At 38.0% G+C, this 7406-nt stretch overlaps 2 long non-coding RNA genes across 2 annotated transcripts; both read right to left on the bottom strand.

Annotated features, from left to right (window-relative positions):
• Positions 1-586: 586 nt before the first annotated feature.
• On the bottom strand, positions 587-2095 carry LOC113277298. Its single transcript, XR_003324847.1, has 3 exons — positions 1922-2095; positions 1507-1588; positions 587-1110 (listed from the first exon to the last, which is right to left on the bottom strand). It is a non-coding gene; the product is annotated as an uncharacterized LOC113277298 (long non-coding RNA).
• A 3028-nt stretch (positions 2096-5123) lies between these two features.
• LOC113277297 lies at positions 5124-6599 on the bottom strand. The gene is made up of 3 exons (XR_003324846.1): positions 6467-6599; positions 6052-6133; positions 5124-5607 (listed from the first exon to the last, which is right to left on the bottom strand). It is a non-coding gene; the product is annotated as an uncharacterized LOC113277297 (long non-coding RNA).
• Positions 6600-7406: the final 807 nt, after the last annotated feature.

Here is a 7406-nt window from a genome sequence, read left to right as displayed (position 1 = left end):
CAGCGTACCAAAATATTAATTAGAATACTGGTCGTTGAACCGAGCATAATTAATGAAATTAATGACCATGAGGCCGTCGTAAAATTATTAAGGTAGGAATCTGGAATGATGATCCTTGGATTCAGAAACCCTAATTTGATCAATTGATGATCAATTCATGGTTGTCATAATTTCAACCATGGGACGAAGGAGGGAGCGACTTCATGGGACCGTGGATCAACCATGTAGTGTCCATATGCTCATGTGAGCAAATACAAAGAACTCCTGAAGAGTTGGCGATTTGTTGGTAGAAGAATGATTAAATGCTGGTTTAATCATTTATTCAAAAAATGCTCGTCTGAGCCTTAGGTGAGAAAACCTTATTAATTATGACGAGGCGAGGGTAGGGCTTCACATTGGGTCGGGTAGGTCGGGTTTGACCTCACCCGCCACCCTACCCGCTGATGGCGGGTATTCAAAGCTGTGACCCGTAGTCGACCCAACTTTACAACGGGTAGGTTTTCAACCGACCCACTTTTCAGCGGGTTAGGTCGGGCGGGTGACGGGTTTACCCGTCCAGGTACCTGGAAAAAAAATTTTAATTTTTAATCACCATTCAGTTATCTTAAAATTTAAGTTCCAACATTCAAAATTATACAATATATTCAAAATTTAATATTGCAGACTAATACTGCAAGTCTGCAACTATAACTAAAACCATGTAAGCTCTAATACTGCAACAAGCTCACCAAGCAGCAAAGTGCTCTTTCAGGTTGCAAGGTTGAAAATCTAGTGTTCGTAGTCTCGGTTCCTTATTTATTGTTTTCTTATATTCATTGCATTCCTCCAAATGACGACTAAGATTGGCAGTCCCATATGATTTATCACCAATCTTGTATATACCCAGACCCTTTGGACAATGCTTACATTTTGCTCTAGCACCAGACTCTAAAATATCAAAGTGCTCGCGCACCCAAGATTTCCTTACACCAACTTTAACCTTCTTAGTTGCACTGTCACTTGCTCCACAATATGATGAAGGTTGAGAATATGCTCCCTTTGCGGTGTGACTCCATGTATGACTGGAAGATTTGGAATAGAATTATCTTGTGAGATTTCATCCATGTTAACCTGTACAAAAGAAACATCAGTATAACAGAACACAATGCAAACCCTAAAAGTAATTGAAATCAATAACACAATTATTCTAGAATGGAATTAGGATATGACAAATTCAGAAGAATTGTGCGATAACAAACCAAATATATATACCAACAAATTATCCATAAACCAAATCTAAATTATGCAGCAAGCACAACATAATCGCACTACTCTGTTATACATTGATCGATCATTAAAAAAAATCAATTTTCAAAAACATTTATATAAGTTCAGCCATGGAATGTGGTTTCAAATCACTGAAATCATAAACAAACCAAGACCTAAGACCTTACTTCAACAACAGTACAATTCAAATCACTTAATGTGTAAATCAACAATAATATTGAAAGTAGAATTTACATATACCTATCTAACAAGATAGTTTCTCCTTTAATCAATCTTTCAATTGATTTCCTCTTAGGCGAGCTTCTAGTCTAAGACAGTTTTCCTGATGAAAACAATTTAACCTTATTATCAACCTTTTTAACAAAACAAAAACAGAAAAGAAGAACATGCAAATGAATCAAAGAACAAATATAAACACAATATATCAAATGGAAAAACAAAACAAATTTTACAACAAATAAATCAATACCCAAATCCAAAGTTATCCCCCCGAAAAAATAGATCTTTGTTTCAATCATGAGATGGTATTAGAATCGAACTCGAAGTATCAAAAAATTAAATTGAAATCAAATAGTGTAAACCCTAATAAACAGATTCAAATCAAAGAATATAAACCCTAACAATCATCTTTGATTGAATCATAAGATGAAATTACCTCAGGTTGTTGCCTTGTTGGTGTTACTGGTGGTGATTAGACGTTGTTACTGGTGGTGATTTGATCTTTGAAGAGTGAATCTGAACTCTAAGTTGAAGAGTGGAGAAGAGAACCGAGAGAGGGAATTGAGAACTGAAAAGATAAACTAGGAAAGTGAGTCGATTAGGTGTTTGGGTTTATTTAGGTTTTACTCTTTCTAAAGGATTCAATGGCTGGGATCACGGATAGAAGTAATCCAAGGGTAATGGATAGCTTGGAGATTTCTAGGCGGGTGAGCGGGTAGGTCGGGTTTTATAAGGGGTGAGTCATAGTCGACCCAATATTTGGCGGGTTTCAGACGGGGATAGTCATAGTCGACTCGTGTGTTAGGCGGGTAGGGTCGGGTGCAGGTAAAAACTGGCGGGTGTAGGTCGGGACGGCGGGTAGGGTCGGGTTTGTGCAGCCCTAGGCGAGGGACCGACCACGGAGTCATGAAACCGGCCCTGGGTTATCCCGTGACCGCCTGACGATCACTTTATGAAAATCCAAAGTGTTTGGGAGAGTTTTGGACCTAATACGAGCAATTGTGGAAATTAGGTCAAAACTGTGAAAATTGATGGGACCGGCTTCCGTTAGCCAAAGAGCCAATCTTGTTCAGTCATGTTCCGCCGGCCAAGGCCCGGTCCCACAAGTTTTCATAATTTATATTATTTTATTATTATTTGATGATTTGTGCAAAAATACCATGAAAGCAAGGAGTTTTTTCATGAAATTAGAGAAATAATAAAAATAATAATAATAAAATAATAAAGAACCGTGGGTATGGGGCCGGTTGGGACCAAGGCATGGCCGGTTGGCCAATGGTCACGACCCACACTCCTTTCCTTAATTTTATATTATTTTTTATGGATTTATGGAAGTACCATGAAACCGAGGAGTTTCCTCGAGACGAAGGAAATTTGATAAAATGAGAGAATTTTCATCAAATCATGAAAAATAATAAAAATGCATTAAAAATATAAAACTGGCGTGGGATTGACCACGACAGGGTCGGTTGGTCGTGTGTCCGTGCTCCCATCACCCTGGTCAATATTTTAATTATTTATTATTTTCTTCTCTATTTTGCATAGGTTCATCGTTTCGTTGTATTTTTGAAATACTCGTTCTTGCGGTGACTGTTAGTGTATCATCGTTGAATACACTTTCATCATTTGAATAAGGCTTACTTAGAGGTAGCTCAGATGCCCGGTTGTTGATTATTTATTATTAATTATGGAATTCGATGGAGAACAATTCACAAAACTGAGCAATAAGATGTTTATTATTAACTCATAGGATCAGCTGAGGATTCGACTACGAATTAAGAATAATAAAGTGAGCATTACCATTCCATGGGATCGTAGATTCGTCCATAGAATCAGAGTAATTAAGATTTATCTATTACACAGCTGGTCATAAAATGAAAATTTGAAATACCATACCAGGACCCGCTACACAGCTGGTCATAGAAAATACCATAGAAAAGACCCGCTACACAGCTGGTCATAACCCAAACAATCAAATTATAATTTTTTTTTCATTTTATATTGTTTTTTTTTTTTGCTTTTTTAGACCCGCTATACAGCTGGTCATGATATTCAAAAAAAATTCTCTTTTTTTTTTAGACCCGCTACTGTAGATGGGGAAAAACGATTTGCTGGTTTTTAAGGAATTGAGGAGACGACCGTACGGAGGAGACTCCTCGGACCGAGCGAAATGTTAAACCTCACACAGATGCACCGCTGCAAAGGGGGTGCTTTAGATTCGAGAGATCAATCTGTAGTACTCCGGCCTAAATCAAGACAATGACCGTTCCAGAGTAAATTCGGTCACAAGAGAGTATGGGTTGATCTGTAGGAGGGAAGATGAGAAATGTGTGGAATCAATGGTAATCAAAGATTGTGGGTGTGTGAATTCTGAATGCAATAAGCTCTGAGTGATTAAAATTGCTCAATTGAGAGTAGTTGCTCAATTATTGAGTTGATGATCTCGTGTTGTCAGTTTGGCATGAGATTGATGATACTGATGATGATTCAATCATGATTTAGAGACTTATCTATATTGATTGAATTGTAGACACCATGATTCCATGAAGTGTGACAGTTGATGGAATCAAGGAGTTGGGAAGTGGAGATCGTGTTTGAAACCAGTTGCTCAACGTGTGGAGACTTGGTCGATTTTCCACCCACTACCTCGTGAATTCCTTCAACTGATTGCACGACTTGCTCACATTCCATCATGTGTTTGAACACACGTGTCGTAGACCACCAGACCAAAAACCCTAAGTGATATCCCCCCAAGTGACACGATTGACGTCTCGTGGTTTGTTAGTCAATTGATGACTTCGTGGTTTGATGGGACGATGAGTCCATGTAGTCGTTGAGTTGAACATGATGTTCTGAAACTCATGAATTGAACATGTCATGAGATAGAGGTATAGCTCTTACGATGAAGTGAGCAAGTATTGCTTATTCGATGGATCGTTGAATATTGATTGTTTAACCAATATCGAGCAAATATTCCTCATCTGAGCAAGTACTGCTCATGTGATGAATTGTTGAATATTTGATCGTCTGAGCATGTGTTGCTCATCTGATGGATTATTGGCAGCGTACCAAAATATTAATTAGAATACTGGTCGTTGAACCGAGCATAATTAATGAAATTAATGACCATGAGGCCGTCGTAAAATTATTAATGTTGGAATCTGGAATGATGATCCTTGGATTCAAAAACCCTAATTTGATCAATTGATGATCAATTCATGGTTGTCATAATTTCAACCATTGGACGAAGGAGGGAGCGACTACATGGGACCGTGAATCAACCATGTAGTGTCCATATGCTCACGTGAGCAAATAAAAAGAACTCATGAAGAGTTGACGATTTGTTGGTGGAAGAATGATTAAATGCTGGTTTAATCATTTATTCAAAAAATGCTCGTCTGAGCCTTAGGTGAGAAAACCTTATTAATTATGACGAGGCGAGGGTAGGGCTTCACATTGGGTTGGGTAGGTCGGGTTTGACCTCACCCGCCACCCTACCCGCTAATGGCGGGTATTCAAAGCTGTCACCCGTAGTCGACCCAACTTTACAACGGGTAGGTTTTCAACCGACCCACTTTTCAGCGGGTTAGGTCGGGCGGGTGGCGGGTTTACCCGTCCAGGTACCTGGAAAAAAAAATTAATTTTTAACCACCATTCAGTTATCTTAAAATTTAAGTTCCAACATTCAAAATTTTACAATATATTCAAAATTTAATACTGCAGACTAATACTGCAAGTCTGCAACTATAACTAAAACCATGTAAGCTCTAATACTGCAACAAGCTCACCAAGCAGCAAAGTGCTCTTTCAGGTTGCAAGGTTGAAAATCTAGTGTTCGTAGTCTCGGTTCCTTATTTATTGTTTTCTTATATTCATTGCACTTCTCCAAATGACGACTAAGATTGGCACTCCCATATGATTTATCACCAATCTTGTATATACCTAAACCCTTTGGACAATGCTTACATTTTGCTCTAGCACCAGACTCTAAAATATCAAAGTGCTCGCGCACCCATGATTTCCTTACACCAACTTTAACCTTCTTAGTTGCACTGTCACTTGCTCCACAAGATGATGAAGGTTGAGAATATGCTCCCATTTGCGATGTGACTCCATGTATGACTGAAAGATTTGGAATAGAATTATCTTGTGAGATTTCAGCCATGTTAACCCGTAGAAAAGAAACATCAGTATAACATAACACAATGCAAACCCTAAAATTAATTGAAATCAATAACACAATTATTCTAGAATGGAATTAGGATACGACAAATTGAGAAGAATTGTGCGATAACAAACCAAATATATATACCAACAAATTAGCCATAAACCAAATCTAAATTATGCAGCAAGCACAACATAATCGCACTACTCTGTTATACATTGATCGATCATTAAAAAAATCAATTTTCAAAAACATCTATATAAGTTCAGCCATGGAATGTGGTTTCAAATCACTGAAATCATAAACAAACCAAGACCTAAGACCTTACTTCAACAACAGTACAATTCAAATCACTTAAAGTGTAAATCAACAATAATATTGAAAGTAGAATTGACATATACCTATCTAACAAGATAGTTTCTCCTTTAATCAATATTTCAATTGATTTCCTCTTAGGCGAGCTTCAAGTCTAAGACAGTTTTCCTGATGAAAACAATTTAACCTTATTATCAACCTTTTTAACAAAACAAAAACAGAAAAGAAGAACATGCAAATGAATCAAAGAACAAATATAAACACAATATATCAAATGGAAAAACAAAACAAATTTTACAACAAATAAATCAATACCCAAATCCAAAGTTATCCCCCCGAAAAAATAGATCTTTGTTTCAATCATGAGATGTTATTAGAATCGAACTCGAAGTATCAAAAAATTAAATTGAAATCAAATAGTGTAAACCCTAATAAACAGATTCAATTCAAAGAATATAAACCCTAACAATCATCTTTGATTGAATCATAAGATGAAATTACCTCAAGTTGTTGCCTTGTTGGTGTTACTGGTGGTGATTTGATCTTTGAAGAGTGACTCTGAACTCTAAGTTGAAGAGTGAAGAAGAGAACCGAGAGAGAGAAGTGAGAACTGAAAATATAAACTAGGAAAGTGATCCGATTAGGTGTTTAGGTTTATTTAGGTTTTACTCTTTCTAAAGGATTGAATGGCTGGGATCACAGATAGAAGTAATCCAAGGGTAATGGATAGCTTGGAGATTTCTAGGCGGGTGAGCGGGTAGGTCGAGTTTTATAAGGGGCGAGTCATAGTCGACCCAATATTTGGCGGGTTTCAGACGGGGCTAGTCATAGTTGACTCGTGTGTTAGGCGGGTAGGGTCGGGTGGGGGTAAAAATTGGCGGGTGTAGGTCGGGCTGGCGGGTAGGGTCGGGTTTGTGCAGCCCTAGGCGAGGGACCGACCATGGAGTCATGAAACCGGCCCTGGGTTATCCCGTGACCGCCTGACGATCACTTCATGAAAATCCAAAGTGTTTGGGAGAGTTTTGGACCTAATACGAGTAATTGTGGAAATTAGGTCAAAACTGTGAAAATTGATGGGACCGACTTCCGTGAGCCAAAGAGCCAATCTTGTTCAGTCATGGTCGGCCGACCAAGGCCAGGTCCCACAAGTTTTCATAATTTATATTATTTTATTATTATTTGATGATTTGTGCAAAAATATCATGAAAGCAAGGAGCTTTTTCATGAAATTAGAGAAATATAATAATAATAATAATAATAATAAAGAACCGTGGGTGTGGGGCCGGTTGGGACCAAGGCATGGCCGGTGGCCAATGGTCACGGCCCACACTCCTTTCCTTAATTTTATATTATTTTTTATGGATTTATGGAAGTACCATGAAACCGAGGAGTTTCCTCGAGACGAAGGAAATTTGATAAAATGAGAGAATTTTCATCGAAT

The sequence above is a fragment of the Papaver somniferum genome, chromosome 5 (assembly GCF_003573695.1).
Source record: "Papaver somniferum cultivar HN1 chromosome 5, ASM357369v1, whole genome shotgun sequence".
NCBI classification, from domain to species: Eukaryota; Viridiplantae; Streptophyta; class Magnoliopsida; order Ranunculales; family Papaveraceae; genus Papaver; species Papaver somniferum.
The sequence above is the reverse complement of the archived record's forward strand: the minus strand, read 5'-3'. Positions and strand labels throughout refer to the sequence as shown.